The sequence below is a fragment of the Protopterus annectens genome, chromosome 10.part0 (genome assembly GCF_019279795.1).
Source record: "Protopterus annectens isolate FY-2018-M chromosome 10.part0, PAN1.0, whole genome shotgun sequence".
Taxonomy (NCBI): Eukaryota; Metazoa; Chordata; order Ceratodontiformes; family Protopteridae; genus Protopterus; species Protopterus annectens.
The window spans coordinates 557,615,317-557,633,614 of record NC_056744.1 but is presented as its reverse complement, the minus strand read 5'-3'; positions in this window follow the sequence as shown (position 1 = coordinate 557,633,614).

Sequence of the window (18,298 nt, the reverse complement as noted above, 5' to 3'; positions counted from 1 at the left end):
ATGTAATGTGTGAGGACTACAGGTAACAAACAAAACAGTGTTTACAAGCAATGTGGATATACACCATACTGTGCTGTTTAGGCCTACAGCTTCAGATAGTACTACAGTTCATACGGGATTTGTATTCACTAGTGTTAACAATCAATAAGAATACATGTACTTCTTTAGCCTACAATGGCACACTCCAGTCAACACCATGGGACTATGTCACACCGTATACCATACTGCTTTTCCTGCCTAGCAATAGCATACATATCTTTTGCGGGGATCAGAGCTAGAACACTACATACCATGATATAAAAAGTTCCCCACTAGGCTATCACACATATACACAACGTCGACACATTCACCTACATATTCACCATCACACTCAGTCAACCTCGCATAGCAAGTAATGCAACATGTACATGTGTGTGTGTATCGGGTCCTAGGTAGCTCATAGGCTATTAGGTGTAGGGCCTATAGAAGCCTAGCCATATGGTACCCTGCCCTTCAACACCCATGTAATTTAAGTTCATGTGCCCCTGTCATGCAGAGCCACAGAGGTGATTCCCGGGTTGTATTTCCTATCTCACATCCATTCATCATGATTATTAATGATGACTGCTAATGAGGACCTTTCTTTGCTATTGGTAGGTAGTTAGTTCCAGAGTATGGTATGTGTCTGAGATGAGAATGTACCACTCCAGCATGTTCTGCCTTTTGACATTACAAGGTTTAGATCAGTACAGTGTGTAGCTTGTAGGGCTTTTGATCTATTTACATGGAGCATGTCCAGCAACTGTGGGTTTGGCATAGCTTCATATGTTAGGCAGTGGTTGGCTCTGGGTAGGCGGTATGCGACACAGTGTAGCTGTGGTTTTGGAAGACAGTCTGCATAGGGCATCTGTTTGAGTCTGGTAATACTCTTTGTGGTGTTTGTGCCTGGTGTCTACAGTTGCTGTACATGTCTTCTGGTGTACATACCGAAAGGCCCATTGTACTCTATGATGGGTTTTATGACTGATGAGTAGAGTGGAACACTAACCTCTCATTCCACGGATGACACACCTTTTGTGATGACATGTGGACCGTACACAGTTTACATGACTAGTGTGGCACTGTGATTATCAAAATGGACACTACTGTCCACCTGTGTCCCGTAGTCTCTTATCACACTTTTGGTGTTGAGTAGACTGCCACCTATGTGGTAGTTCATGGGTACAGGGTTTCTAACAAAAGGGATGGCAATATATTTACAACATTGAGCTTGAGCGTACATGTAAACATCCATTAGTGTACATACAGATTTACATGTAGGCACATATACAGTCAACCTTTCATGGTGGGAATATCAATTATGCAAGGGTTGAGAGACATACAGTTATGTAATAATTCTGCACAGTCTTGTGCAGAATGCATTGAGGGTATTCTCAGGCCACGTATCTTTAGCAGGCTTAGTGGTAGGTCATACAGACTAATGTTACCAAGGTCCTGGGTTTGAGACTGGCAGTGGGAATTTATTTTACCTATGAACCTATACCCAAAGACTCCCTATGCTGTGGAACAAAATCCCGGTATATGTGAGGCAGAGCACCTCGCTGGCCTTGTTCAAGAGGAATCTTGACCAATGGATGAAGATATACCCCAGGGATTACCTCAGTGTTACTGCTCGACAGAGGCACAGCAAAATAATGGGCATAGTTCCCCAAACTAAAGGGGTGGCGTAAGCCACAAAAACTATGGGCTAGGCTTGTAAATGCCCTCAGGCAGATAGCCTAGTATGAACCTATGAAACCTATGAACCTATGACTCCATGTTTGGAAGTCTATAAACTTAGCAAATCATACCCACAGCGTTTAAACACCACATGTCATATACCAACACTGTATGCTGTCTTGTTTGCCTCACACTACAACCTACATGAAAATATGCACATAACCTTCACCAACATATATATGTCCACCCTTCACAAACAGTTGCAGTATGTACCTTGCTCTATGCACATGTCAAGATGCTAACATATCTGACACATAACTATCTCTACATATGTGTGTGTCATACACACACAAGGTACACACTGTTGTACGTCTGTAGACCTCACGGATGACGTGTTGGGCCTTGCTACAACATGAACAGTTGTCACATGTGTGCATAACAGTAATGTTACAGAGAGTATTTATAGCTGCTAATGCTACATTACTATACTATCCTGGTACAGCAGTTGCCAATGCTAAGCTACACATTATATGACTATGATGCATGTGTTACTCTGTCACATCCAGGTTTATATAGCTGTTTGCACTACTCTCCCAGACAGCCATTATACACAGTACTGTACAGAACATAGATGACATGATCGGATGTTTGACATTAAATGCTGAACTACATATGTCACAGTTATGTCCCACTGCACACAGCTGCACACTAATTTGTCCATGGCAGTAGCCATGCATGGCATCAGTGCATACATACCTACTGCTGCCACATATGCATGTTTCAAAGTATTTACAGTACTCTTCATAAACATCTACTACTTGCCAGTAATCACATATCTGTTACATACCTGTTTGTCACTTTCAGGTCCGTCTGTGTATGTTTTGACAATTTTTTTTTTTTTGGTGTTACGTAAGTAAAGATTGCTTTTACTTAATTACTTTTGTTTATTAATTAAGTTTTTTTTTTTACTTAATATATTTGTTTGCTAATTCACTCAAGTCTTTTTACTTAATTAAACTTTTGTGTTATTAAGTAATAACTAATTTTTAACTACTCCCCAAGTTCAGTGATTCTTTATCACGTGCAATGTAATGATTGCATGTGGGGATAGCAAGTAGAGTCTGCTTTTATAGGTATGTGCACATGTGCATGTGATGACCTCTGCACCAATTGGTGCCCAGCATTTGGTAAATGCATACAGCCTGCTGTGTGGTAATTGCAGGATTCACTGTCATAGCAACCCAATGCTATAAATTGCTATGTTTTGTAGGCGTAGCCCTTTCAGATTTCCAGAGTGGGGCCCATGCTTGTTTGCTGTGGACACTGTTGTTTAAGTCAGAAGGTTGGTATACTTCTTATATCTGAAGCTAGAGGTGTAGACAGTGATGTACATGTTGTACTCAGACCTGACTGTTGCCACTTCCAGTACAGAGCTATCATAGGTTCATAGATTAGTACTAAGCTAACTGCCCTTGCAAGCCATTTTAAGCCTAGCCAATAATCCCTTGTGAGACTCAAACCCTGCACTTTGTGTTCAAACACCTTAACCTTTAGGCCACCCTCCCACCTCCCATCAGTGTAGAGTTTAACTCACCCCTACAAATGCTTACACAAGATATATGTGAGTATGTAGTTTCTTTTCTACTTATGTAATCAACTGCCATACAAAAGTAGTTATTGAGAAGTATTCTTTTGACACATGAACTGTTTGTGGACTGTTATACTGTGCATATTGATGTACTCACTTCTGCAGGGTTTGTGTATTTTTATTGTTGACATTAACACAGGAGTCTCAGGTAAACTGGACAATTCCACTACTGAGTATGCCTACCTACATCCTTGGTTGACCCTAAACACATGTATATTTATAATATGGGGGGGGGGGTGCAGACATACAGAGAGCATTACGTCTTATTGTGTGAGTGTTATCTTACTGGACTTAGTGGAGTGGTGTGTACCTGTTAGTTTATCAAGGCAGGTGGTCTGTCTGCATAGTTCCCAACTGTGAACCTATCCAGATGGTAGCCAGATGTTTGCCTGTTATTCTTTGTCTCTGCAACCCACAGGTGTTTTCAGCACTGGTACAATGGAATTGTTACAGTCAGTTGCTACCAGTACATGGCTACAACCTTCGGTATTTCTGTGTAGTACTCCTACATAAGGGTATGCCTCACAAAACTATTTGCAGAGTGTGTAACAGCAGATAAGCTGATATGCCTGTGTGTTTGTGCCTATGCCAGGCCTATGAAACACTCAGATACATATTTGCTTGGAGTCAGGGATAGGTAGTTAAAAGTGAGGTACACCTTACTACTAATAGAGACAGTAACTGTAGACTTGAATGAAGCAGTGCATATGGATTAGTACTCCTTTTATGAAGTACAAGCAGTGTCTACTGTTATTATTGTGATTATTCATTGTGTAATACACCACCTCTCTGACTAATGCCAGTACTTTTTAGAGGGATTCAGAGGTTCACAGCTAAAATATGTTTCACAATCAGGGAGTATGGCCTCTGCCCTAATCAGATATGCCAGTGTTTGTCCTGCTATGATACTGGTGGGGCTTGTAAAGTGCCTCTGTAACATTATTTGCTGCTAGAAGGGCTGCTTCTCTTATCACAGTCATGTAATGCAATTCCACAACAATTCCTGGTAAAGATCCACAGAACATGCTTTGTGTTATGGCCTTCCTATTTTTCCTTTACATTCACTCATTGTATTGCATGATATATTTATTTCAGCACCAAGTTGCTGTATATCTGCTGTGGCTTAGTGGTACTTCAAGCAGTCAAGTGTGTCCAAGGTCTGGGGTTCGAGACTGACAGAGGTGTTTTATTTTGCTGCTGAGCAGAACAAGGGCCCTGACATACAGAGTGATTAAGGCACTTTTATGCAGTTGTAAGTCAGTTTGCGCATTTGCGCTATGCTTAGCAATGCTAAGCTTAGAGCACACATGCGCACACTCACTCAAACCCGCAAATTACTGCTTAAAAGTGCTTACTCCTGCTAACCCCCATGCTAATTTCCTTGAAAGAAAAGAAAATGGGGGGATATGAAAGTGGTGAAAAAAAGGGCACAAAGAGGGAAAGACAGTGGAGAAACCAGCTCGGGATGTGCAGGACGGGTGTAGGGAAGGTCCATAGCTGCCCATTTCTTTACTAGCAACAGCTGTGCATATGTTACAAATTTGGAGTGAAATTTGAAACCTTCCACCCATGAGAGAGGGGTGAGGACAACAAAGTATGTTGTACTGCCAATTCTAATTATCAATTTACATGTCCAGCGGACATGTGTGCGAAATGGGCAGCTATGTATGGGGCTTAATTTTTTTGTGGGAACAGATTGTCCTTTTTTTTTTCAGGTGAGAGTGGAATGTGAGGTAGAGGAAGTAGGTATATTTGGGGAGGTAGGTTGGGAAGGTAAACAGATAAGACAAACAAGACACATACAGGGGCAGAGTATGACACATTGGGTGGGTGAACACAATTGACGGGGATGGATGCTTGGAAATCGCAAGCCCATGAGCCCAGAGATGGTAACAATGGGACTGAGATCCCCACCTATGGGCAGTCACCACTGCACCTTCACAGCCCCGAGGGTGGCTGTGCTGGGGGCTGTGTAGGAGGGGCAGGCTCACCCATGAGTCACACCACTCGCTGGTGTAGGGGATCAGCGACTAAACGCTGGATCTCCCTATGCACCACAACCCGGACCTTTTGGAGGGTGACAGGTGATCCTTCTCTGCCCACACTTGCAGGGGGGGGGAAACAAGCCCCATCCCCTGCAGCACTTCCACCCAAAGTTGGCACAGGACCATCGGAGGAGGGTGGCCCAGGCTGGGCACCGGACCTGCTGGTGCCAGGTGCAATCGCCAGCTGAGGAGGGACAGGTGGGTCTGCTGGGACCGGCCTTCCCATACGTTCTTTGATTAGGTGTGTTTAATTACAACATAGACTACAGCATTCCAAATTAGTTGTAACAGCATGCAGTAATATTCCCATTAACCCAACACACCAGGGTTCAAACAGTTGAACAGCAAGCATAGCACATGCATATATTGAATGACAGTGGACATTACAACAGCATGCAGGGATGATTGGTGGCAACAGGCCACCAAGATTGTGGTGTTTGAACAGAGCACATGCATCAAAGTAAATGCAGACATTTATAGAACAATAGGACATATGTCCCAAGAAATGTTTTGAAATTAGACATACCCATTGAGGTGTGGAATTGCATTGTTTATGCACATAGAGTAGGGTGTAAAAAGAAACCTCCATTAACATGTTATAAGTACTTTTACTGTACACTACATTCCTATTGACTGCAGGTGTATATCCCCTACATGTATTATTACACTAGGCAACATGCATTAGATTGTGTAATGGGTTTGGCTAGTTCATTATATACCTGACCTATATCTGACATACTAACTGTCCAAGATACAGATGCTACTGCTACATAGTTATATATTTTATTTATATTTATGTATCTACATATCTGGATGTGTTCACGTGACATTTTCAGTTAAATTTCTACAGAACCCTACATTTCATGTAGCACGCTCACATTTCTGGGGAACACATTGACAAGCTACTCGTGTGCCAGATTTACCTATGCATGCCAGCCATTTACCGACTGTTGGGGACTGTATATATGCTTCACAGCTACTGGCACTTCCTTCATCCACTTTATATGGGACTGCCCAACTGTGGGTTGACAGCAATTGATACAACTGTACTATTTATTTAATGCAAGGGTACAACAACATTTCAAAGTAAGTGACACAGACACACTCCAAGTATTATACCTTTATTAATTACATTGCACACCTTTCTACAGGCTCTCTCCTTTATTTGATATTACAGTGCATACGGAAGACCTATTCAAGACATATACCTTTATTGATAGGATACAACAGTCTTTTTCAGGCTCGCTCACTTATTTTATATGACAGTACATGCAGAGATAGTATTCCAGACTGATTTTATCTTTATTAATGGGTTACTACACTCTATTTCTGGCTCTCTGACATTTTATATAACAGTACATGCAGAGAAATTATTCAGGGCATTTTATAGCTGCATTATTGGGCTACAACACTTTTTTCAGGCTCTCTCACATATTTTATATAACAATACATGCAGAATAATTACTAACCTGCCTGGTGGTGCAGCCTTAGCAGCCTATCTGCATAGGCTTGCTGATTCGCAGCATGAATGCCTGCAGCTGTGAAGTAAATGAAGGGATATTGAGACATACCAATCCATTATAGAGACTATATTAGCATGTCTTACATATTGCATTCCATGGTTACCTACTCAGTAGTGGGGCATCTTGCATATGATGGGCCTCCTGGATCCATTGGTTCAGTAGGTCCTGCTTCCATCTCTTCAGGTCTGCATGGTGGTGACGGACCTGCTCACCAGTCTGCAGGATGCCTGTGGCACTGGTGAGATCATGAGCTAACCGGTTCCAAGCCTCTGCCTTATACTCTGTCCCATGGAACTGGCCCTGCATGAGTTCAGACTCATGACGATGGACAAGGAGCCAAACCATGTATTTTGACTCCTTGATGCCCCAGCGTTGCGCTCGAAGGTGAGTACCCTCTCCAGCACCAGACATTCTAACTGCAGATGGGAGCTACAATCAGTTATGGCAAGTATTCCCGCCTGTGGAGCTTAAATATGCCGCATTTCCTGCACTTTTTTGTGACTGGCCATTTTTGAAAATTCTCGGCTGACTGCAGACATGCTTAGCAATGGTTAATCTACCATTTATAAGTATATGTATGTTAACAGTGGATGCGTATCCTAAGCTGTCATGACTTAGTGGTTCAGTACTTTGATTATGGTGCACAGTGTCCCAGGTTCGAGCCTTGTCATTGCTTTTTATTTTACTACTCTCCAGAAAGGCTAGGGGGTGTGGCTGTGTTTAGGCAACTTTGATCTACTTGCTCCATGTTGCCCTACGGTGCGCTGGCTAGTGCAATGCGCAGCTCTGCATAAACTTTTTGCGCTGGGTAAAGCGCTGCTTAACTATGGGCAACTATATTGTGCTGGGTAAAGTGCTGCTTAGCTACGGGCAACTATACTGCGCTGGGTAAAGGGCTGCTTAACTATAGGCAACTAGATTGTGCTGGGTAAAGCACTGCTTTACAGGCAACTAGATTGCGCTGGGTAAAGTGCTGCTTAGCTACGGGCATTTATATGTCAAGATCCTTCTTATATTTCTACATATACATTTTGTTCACTGATACATGGGCCATTTCAATGCTTTTTAGTAAAATGTTATTCATATATGTCAGGAATTATTTTATATACTAATTTAAAACACAAAATAGACAGGGGAGGGGTGGGACTTGAACCGTGTACGCCTCCTCTTTGTGAGAAAGCTCTACCACTACGCTATTGCTATTTGGATTGATTTGCATAAACATTTCTTATTATGCTCTTCAGTGTCGACATTGCTAACTGCAGCTAAGCTATGGGTACACCCGCACAAACACGCGCAAATACGGGCAGTTATATCGGGAATTATAAAAAAAAAAAAAAAAGTTTTACATTTTATAACTCTACTGGGGGTTTAAGTGTTGGGTATGTAGACATGTGAGCAGACTCACTCATGTGTGTTGACATTTCACAATTCAGACACTTGCAGGGGCATGGACCTTTGCACTGCTCAGCAGTCAAACATGCCCCTTCCTTCCTGCACAGTCCATGTTAGACTTGGAGTGTAGTCAGCGTAACCTCATGAATATGCATGGCACGCTGATGTCATACCGTTCAACTGCAGTTTCCAAGTAAGACTTATTTAGTCTTAAACGGAGGATTCGTGAATCCGGGGGACTATCTTTGTCAGATGAGACTTGACTGTTTAATGCTTTCAGAGCTATAGCTCCTATGCATAACCTGTACAAATTTCAATTCATACCATACCAGAGTAAACACAACCAGTCCAGGGTTTTGAATTTTATTGACAGGCAGTTACAGTTTTATTTATATATAACCTATATGAGACTATTACTGTAATATTGTCCAGTTTATTCAGTACAAACCATACCCATTTTTAATACTGCCAAGTGATATTCTACTCCTTTATATATATTTGGTATGAATACTACAAGCTAGATTGTTACTCACCAGCCTTGCAACACAGCCTTCGCAACCTGCTGGCATCGGCTTCCTGGTTCCCAACCCGCTCAGCTGGAGCTATAAAGAAGATAGAGAAGCATTTATGTATACCTATCCATCACATACACAGACTGGACTTTGGTAAACAGTTATTGATATGAATACTTAGACATGCTAAGGACATCACCCGTCTGCCATACTTCTTGTTCTCACTGGTCCAAGAGCTCCCTCTTCCTCCAATTTAAGTTGGCATAGTGGTGCTGGACCTCCTCACCAGTCTGAGGGATCCCAGTGGCACTGGTGAGATCACTGGTGAGACTTTCCCAGGCCTCTGCTTTGTATTGGGAGCCCTGGTACTGGTCCTGCAGCAGTCTCACATCATGGTTTTTGACAAGAGGTCCTACTGACCTTGAACTCCTGTATGCCCCAGCGCTGCACCCGAAAGCACATGCCCTCTCCAACACCTGCCATACTGCCTACAGTGGGGAGCTACAGCTGGTTATGAGCTGTATTCCCACCTGCAAAGTTTAAATACAGCCAATTTCCCACTCTTTGCCGTGATTGGATGATTTTGAATATGCTGAGCTAAGCTAAGCTACAGGCAAACCTGCTTAGCTAAAATTGGCAGTGCTGAAAAGGGGTAGGTTCAGCACTGCTTACCAATCGGCAAATTCACTTAGCTGGGCTACTCATTGCTTAGCATTCATATTTCAGCAATGCTTACACCTGGTAAGCATAGCTGTGCATGCTTAGCATTGCTTATGTTTTATTTTATAGACTATCAGCTGTATGGGATTGATTCCTCATTCCTGACATATTATAATTTTGTTTACATTTCCTGACATCCCCCTATGTGCTTTCATTACATTAACTTTTATGTGACTATACTGTATGGGGCACTTGTGTTTATATGGGGGATTCACAACTTTATTACACTGACACCTCACATCTGGACCTATTGCACTACTCTGGTTAACAAATATATGTTATTTACTACCTAATTATTAAAAAAAAAATCACGTACTGCTTTCCCATGGAAAATGCTAACTGGCTTCACTGAGGATCAAACCAGGAATGATTACTTGCAAAGTGAATACTCTAACCACTTTGCTATTTCAGCATTAACCCTAGCAGTGTCCGCCATACCTTTCAACTGTACAGATCTTCACAGAATGTCCAGATTTTTGCCTTATATTTTTGGTCCATTTGTTATACAATTGTGGCTTTTTGGCAGATTAGTGGCAAAGCATTAAAGACTGCAGTTAGTAAATAATGTCATAATTTGAGTTTTACACTTCATACCCTTTGGGTAATTCATACTAATGCAAAGCCTGCCATTCTATTGACTTTATAAGCATGTGAGAGCAATATCTCACATTTGTTCCTATTTGTCCTTTGATTTTATGGCTTTGTTAAGATTTCTTGTGAGGTTGAGGGTTAAATGGTGTCCATGGACAATCTCGCTACATTTACATTACCGTACGGCAATTATGGAGTGCAGGGGGCATGTGTATTGTGAGAGCACTGCTTTCAGACACAACCCCTGCGCTCATTCACAGAACCGTGTCTGTATTACAGCATGGCAGCACACCTTCATGAATACGCATGGCACACTGCCATGCTGCATGGGAACAGTCCCTTCCATGCATAAATAACCTATTCTTGTACAGAAGTTTGCTGAATCCCGGGGAGCATCATTCCACATTTTTAATTATTTCACTTTATTTGTTTCATTAGTGGCCATCACTGATACAGTAATTTAAGGAAAGTTTGAATGACAGGCTTAGAAAATATAACCGGGTTAATTATTGTTTTCACAGTAGCAACTGTAGTTCAGTGTTCAAGTGTGAGAAATCTGACCCCTGTGATTAATAGGTATTACTTGGGCTAAGACAGTTTATGTTGTATTCACAATTTATGATGCAGTAGCTGGATTTAGACTCTTTGATGTTACTCTCCCTTCCCCAACTCACTAACTTCTCAACAAAGCACTCTACACAATACAAAAATGCTGTAACAAAACACCAGAAGAAACATGCACTTTTACAGAAAATACAATGTAGAAATTTGCAAAATCATATACTCATAGAAAACACAAGTAAGATGAAAGTAGTTCCTTTCTTTCTTTCTTTGTGGCATCCCAAGTTTAATTAAAGAGAAATACAAGTAATTTGTGACAAGGAAAAAAAGTTGTGTCATGTTCATTTGCATCTGAAAATTAAGCCTGAAAGCCTTTCCTTTGTTCAGACGCCAGGCTACACTATTTATATGAGGTGTGATCCTGCCAATCAGTGACTGATATGGCACATAAACGCCACTTTATAACAGTCATTTTTTTCATGGTTTTGTAGCTAGAATAAGTGATCTAACCTAATTACTCTGCCACTCTTAGTAGTCTTTGTGATGTAACAGATGAAGAGACAATTGCAGGAAAGAAATGTAAACAGAAATACATTTTGACATAAAGCAAAGAGAATAATTATTAAATTATGCTTTTTTCTATATGTGATGTTTTTAATGTTGGATTACAGGAAAGGAAAATCAGTAACCTTGGAACCCACTGTAGCAAGCCATGAAACATGGAGACTGAGCAGGCAATAAAAAAAAATTGCATATATCAAGTCTGAGATAGTCATTTCTAAGAATATTTGCTTTTTTCCAAGGTGTGGCAATCTCGGACTTGGTATATATGTTCAGCATCAGTGGGTGCTTGCAAAAAAAATGTTTAAGGGAGAAGCGCAAGTTTTGATATTTGCTCTTCCCCCATTTTTTTGGACTTTTTTTTAGCTTGTCAGCACTCTCCATTTCAAGTGCTGACATTTAGCTAGGGAGGCAGGAAAGTCACCTTTTTGAAAGAAAACCTTACCATTTTGGTGGATCTTTCCTTTAAAAGAATTTCAGGGGTTTGAAAAAAGCTCTTGGAACTCAATGGCCAATAGCGGTAACATTTCTTTCCTGAACTAGTCTGGCACTCATTGCCTCAAAAGAAAGAGACAAAAGTTAAATTCCAAAAATTACAACAACTTAAATTGCAAAATCAATATAGATATTTACTACAATTATTAAATATACACTTAAATAGAACTTTAAAGCACTTTTTGCAGATGTTTTAGGATCAGAATCAACAGAACACTGACTAAAATGTCATAATAATTAAAAACTGCTAAAACAGATACAGGTTGTTAAAATTAACTGGAAATAGAAACAAGGGAATAAAAATAGTTACAACAGATACATATTATTGAAATGATCTTAATTTCATTAAATACTTAGCTGCACTTTTTTTGGTTTGATAGTAGGAAAAAAAAAACAGCTGAAGTTTAAAATAAGGGCAAACATGCAAAATGCCCCCCACTGCATTTTTTGACACTCATCACAAACTAAAACTTATTTCTTAACAACAATCCAGAGCCCCAAACAAACACACACACACACACACACACACACACACACACACGCACACACACACCTATACACACAGAGCGACAGACTACGATATTGACGGTCAATCATCAAACCAACTTTTCTCATACATGCAGGTATTCTTTTTGGATCAGGTGTCTGCCTTTTCTCCAATGTAAAGCAATCTCAGAATTGGTCTATCTATATATATATATATATATATATATATATATATATATATATATACACACATATACATACACACATGGCTGTGTTGGATGTGTGTGTGTGTGTGTGTGTGTGTGTGTGTGTGTGTGTGTGTATGTGTGTGTGTGTTTATATACAGGGGTGTGTACAGGAAAGCCCTGCATCCTACAAATAAAGCCCATTTTTGTTTTTTGCATGCAGGACAGTCAATTGTCAGAGAGGAGTTTTTGATTTTTTTTTCTGTTGAGGTACCAAACTCTATTAACTTACACCTTCTTTTTAGGCCTGTTTTTCCATCTCCAGAAGTCTTCTTCCTTCTGCATTTATAAAAAAACGATGCCTAAATGCTATTGTTGTTATTAGAAAATCATGTCACTTAAATCCTCCTGTGTGGTCTCACATAGTTATTGGAGGTGGATTCCCCACTAGATACCCCCTTTGTTAATTAAATGTAGTGATGGTACTTAATACAACATTTGTTAGCACACTGCTGCCTCTTTGTCCTAAAAACACATATTTTAAACGAGAGGTCTTTTTTTAACTTTTAACTGTTTGCAAGGTAATAGCAACAGACCACACAATCTCAGGGCTGTCCCAATCAACCTGGTGACATGTTCCATTTTCACAACATTCAGGGGTCAATGTGCTATGTATGTCTGTGACTTGATAGCGTCAGGAATTAAACTGCACTGTTTGGTGGCTGTTGTGGCTTAGTGGGCTACGTACATTACCATGATTGATGGTGTTCATGGTTTGAGCCTGTCTACAACTACTATTTTGCATGTGAGCTAGACCTATAGTAGGAGTTCTACAGACTGTCCATATGTCACTATTTGTTACTGCAAGAAAGCTGAACAATGCCAGAGACAATGGAGGGACAGGGGGGCCACAGATATGGACAGTACACAGCTCTGAATAACTTAGACAGTGGCTAGTAGAGCAGCAGGTTGTAACAAGTCTGAGTAGCAGCAGGATCTAAAGGCCATCACGTAACTGTATAAGTACTTACAACAAGTTAGTGGGCACCATCATACCTCTCAGATGTAGAGTTTTGCAGAATGTCCACATTTTTGCCACATATTTCTGGTCAGTTTATCATAACATTGCAGTTTTCTGGCAAACTAGTGGCAAATCAGTAAAGATTGACATTAGAAAATAATGACAGACATTTGAGATGCAGACTTCATACCCTTCAGAGAATTCATGTTAATACAAAACCTGTTATTCTATCAACTGTCTAAGCTTTTAAGAACAATATTAAAAAAGTGTCCCTATTTCTGGATCTGTGTCCCATTATATATGGCTTTGTCCACATATCTTGCTCTAAAATGTTGAAAAATATGGGCACCATGTAGCATTATTATACCAATACAACACAAACTGTCTGAGGACCACAGCAGACATATGAGGTGCAATGCTGGACTTCCTGCAAAACAGATACAGTCAGAGGTGTGAAGTCTGTAACCTGTGTGTGGTGTTACATCTTGTATCCCAGTCACAGCATACCTACAACTACATAGTGCAGCAACTGTGGACAAAGCCAGGAACAGGAGCGGAACAAAGGGCCCTATATAAGGAGAAGGATGAACTACTTGCCAGGCAAATGTAGAATGTGCAGAGTAGAACAGGTCAAGCAGTAGTATGGGTTCTCTGCTGTGTATGGAGTCAGTAACTCAAATGTCTGTCAGCAGTTCTTCACATTAGTTTATAATGATCTGCCACTGAAGGACCAGGAAATTACATTCCTATGTAAAAACGTACCAGACATATGATGAAAACCCCTGTTTGGTCTAATACAATCTCTACATACCCTAGGTATGAGACAGCTATTAGGACCAGGACACAGCTGGGGAAACCCTTGGGCATTATATCAGGGAGGTGCTGGAGTATTTAATCAGGTGCAGTAGCCAATTGGCTGTACCACACAAAATCCCGGACTGGAGTACAGATAGGTCCGGACTGGAATCCCCTTGAATGCTCCTACATTTAACTAATTTCAGCCCATGTCTGAAGCCTCATCTACCTATAGAACTTGAATGTCAACATATCTCTGTGCATACAGACAACTATGTATACCTAACTGTCTCCCCCTATCCCCATCAGACATGATTACCCTTATCTATCAGTATGTGGCACATGTAAGATATATATATATATATATATATATATATATATATATATATATATATATATATATATATATATATATATATATATATATATATATATATATATATATATATATATATATATATATATATATATATCTGCAGCATTTTATAAAGATACATAGATATAGATAATGCATATATATTATATATATATATATAGAGAGAGAGAGAGAGAGGAGGAGTGAGACACACAAAAAGGTATAGAGTGATGTAGTGCTGCAGCCACTTGCACACCAGTTGTTACCAATGGCGCTTGTAACTAGTATGATGAGCTGTATTGTATATTAGTAGGTAGGTAGGGGTTCTAATCTCACATCAACCACCTTGTGTGTGTGTGTGTGTGTGTGTGTGTGTGTGTGTGTGTGTGTGTGTGTGTGTGTGTGTGTGTGTGTGTGTGTGTGTGTGTGTGTAGATGCTCCACATACAGCAGTATACGCAAGCCCAACAGGGCTATGTCTGTGGAATGGTCAATCATTTTATGGCCCTTTGACTAGTGTCATCCACAACAATGGCCTCCCTGTCAACAGCTGCTGATGTCATCCACCCCAACAGCAGTGGCAGACACTCTCCAAACAAATAAGCTCCATGGTGCATGCAATATGTATGTAGCAGTATACTCTATACAACTAGATAGGTAGGGGTTCTAATCCCAACAATGGCAACTTTGCGAGTGTGTGTAAGCGTATCTTGTTGCAGCAGTGTGTCTGTCTTAACTATGTGAGTACAATGCTAATACATTTTAAGACCCATGCCTACCTGTTACCCCTCACATTGCCTTACTTTACAGAGCCTGCTGACGTTATCTACCTTAGAAGCACAATTAGACAGTCTCTAAACACATAAGCTTAGTGGCAAATGCGATATGAATGTAGCACTATAGTGTATGCATTTAGATAGGTAAGGGTTCTAATCCTGACAACAGCAAGTCCCTGTGTGTGTGCATGTGTGTAAATATATCCCCTTGCAGCAGTGTGCCTGTCTTGCCTATGTGTGTGCAATGCTAATATACTCTAAGGACTGTGCCTACCTTTTAACCCCCACATTGGTTTATTTTACAGGGCCTGCTGATGCCATCCACCTTGGAGGTGCAGTTAGACACTCTTCAGACACAGCAGCTAAGTAGTACATGCAATAAGTACATAGCACTATAGTATATATAGTCAAAAACAAGGATGCTGGAAACACAGTAAAACCATCAGTATATTGTGCAGATATAAAACTTTTTCCAACAGGCTTCCTCGGGCAGTATTAAACTTATAAACTACAACCATATTTAAAACTCTAAAAAGTCACAAGTTCTAAACCAGTTAATCAATTAAACTTGTTCTTGCAAATATCTAAGAAAAGGCTTAAAAGTGAAAGCACCATTTAAGCCAGGGGGGTATGTGCCGAGGTCCTGGCCTCAAGCTAAATGCAAAAAATTGTATCATCATACCACTCAGCAAAGACATGGCTCCACTGTTTACCACATCAACGGCAACCCCCTAAACACACAGCCTGTGTTGAGAGTCCTGGGTACTCAGGTTGATAATTTTGCATTTAACCATCATTACCTCTCTATACTCCTCACTCCATAGACCAATATTTTACTACAATGCCCTGTTTACTATGTATCTATCCAGACATCTGCACCAACTGCAAAAGCTACAGAAATACATAAGAAAGCTAATCCATGGCCTCCAACACCTGTCCCATGCAGACAGATCCAAATTACTATTGCTCCACTCAGTATCAGACAGGTTGTGCAGAGGTAGGCTGTGTCACACCTACAAGGCAATGTTGGACCCTGCCCTACTATAGCTGCCCCATATCCATAAGGCTAACTCCTTGTGCATTACCTGCATAACAGGCCTGAATCTAATATGCAACATCAACATAACCTGCTGGAAAGACAGATTTGTCTCCCAGAGGCTGCCCTGCCTCAGGAATACACTTCCCATACATGTCAGAGTACCATGCTGACTCTCTTCAAGCACAATCGTGATGAGTGGATGGGAAACCATAAATCTGTCCCAGGGGTCCCACCTGTGTCCTTCATTGACAGGGGCAACAGGTGCTAACTGATGTTTCTTACTGGAGATAAACTAATGGCTAGGCTTGTAAGGTCTCCTGGGCTATTACTCCAGTAACCTTCTATGATCCTAGGAATCTATGATCCTACTGAACTCCCAGGTGACATGTATCAAGAGGAGCATGCGGTGTCATGGGGTATGCATGCAAGATTAAGCTGCCTGCTCCCATTGCCCCTGGCACACTGATCTACACATATGCACCAAGGTAACCATTCACATACAGCTGTACCTTGGCAAATTCACATTTATGCATTGCCACCATGCCATCCTGAGCTGCTGTATTGGCACCAGCTCAGGATGGCATAGACATACAGACCACTGGAACAGAAACAGAAAAAAGTGTGGGAGACAACAGTCAGTCGGCAATACTACCACCAGTACAGCATCATGGAACAAAGGTACATACACTTTGATGTGTACTTATGACACATGCCAGCAGACAGCACCTTACAGGGCATAACACTGCTGCACTACAAACTGCCATTAACTGTACTATATTCACCTTGTGCATCAGATACATATTTGCATGTCCCTACATCAATGGTATGGATGACAGGGATGTTACACAGGTATCATCACATGTACAGGGTGTGATGTGGAGTTGCCAAAGGCCTAGGCTGTGTCACACAGTTGACATCATGTGTGTGTGCCTGTAGGGGTTCTTTCAGCTGGGCCATGGAAAGGAGCTGTCTGCATCTGTTGGTGACCTGAATGTGATGGTGATGTGTGTGTGTGCACACACACACAGTCAAGCCATGTAATAGCCCTACACATATGTTAGACAGCTGTGGACTGTACATGGCAGAATGTACAGTTAATCGTCTCCTGCCACAAAAACGGGAACTGGATCTGCCAGGAGTGGAACTGGCACCAGCATGCCCAGCATCAGATGCAGTAATTCTTGTTGATGGTGACTGGTGTCTGTTTGGTCCGTTTCCCTCATGGGACCATCCAGGACCACATGCCCATGGACTGCCATGTTGTGGTGTGGACAGCACCCTCCTTTCTGTAGTGCTGGTGGTACTGCCTCTATGGGAGTGTGACTCTAAACTGCAATGTGGACTCTCAGCTGATGTTGGTGCTGACCTACGTCCATGTGTCTGATGCCCTGCTCCCAATCACATGTACCAGCACAGACAATATGCAGTCAAGGACTGAAAATGTATTACCCCACAGTTTGTCCACTACATCAGCGAAATGATACATAGTGTCATCAATGCTGTGGATGGAGTCATGGATGCCAGACAGTGATGCATCTATAATACTGAGCATCCATCTGGTGTTGCATTCAAAACATGCCTGTGCCTCCCTGATGGATCAGAACATCTGTTAAATGACTCATGATGTGACACCTGTGACAGGTTGTGGATGGGCAGCAGTCCTCCTTTGCGTACCCCTGTCAATCTGCCGGCATAGGGCCGTGGCAGGTCCCTGGCTATGGCTAGTCTCTAAAGTCACAGATGCCATAGTCACCACACTCTCCTGTTTAATGCCACCACCCTCTGACTGTGGCTGCAGGGGACTGGATATGTGTGGGCATATTGAATGTGTGTGGGGACATTTTATTTATGTATTTATTTATTTATTTTTATTTTATTTTACATTTGTTGACT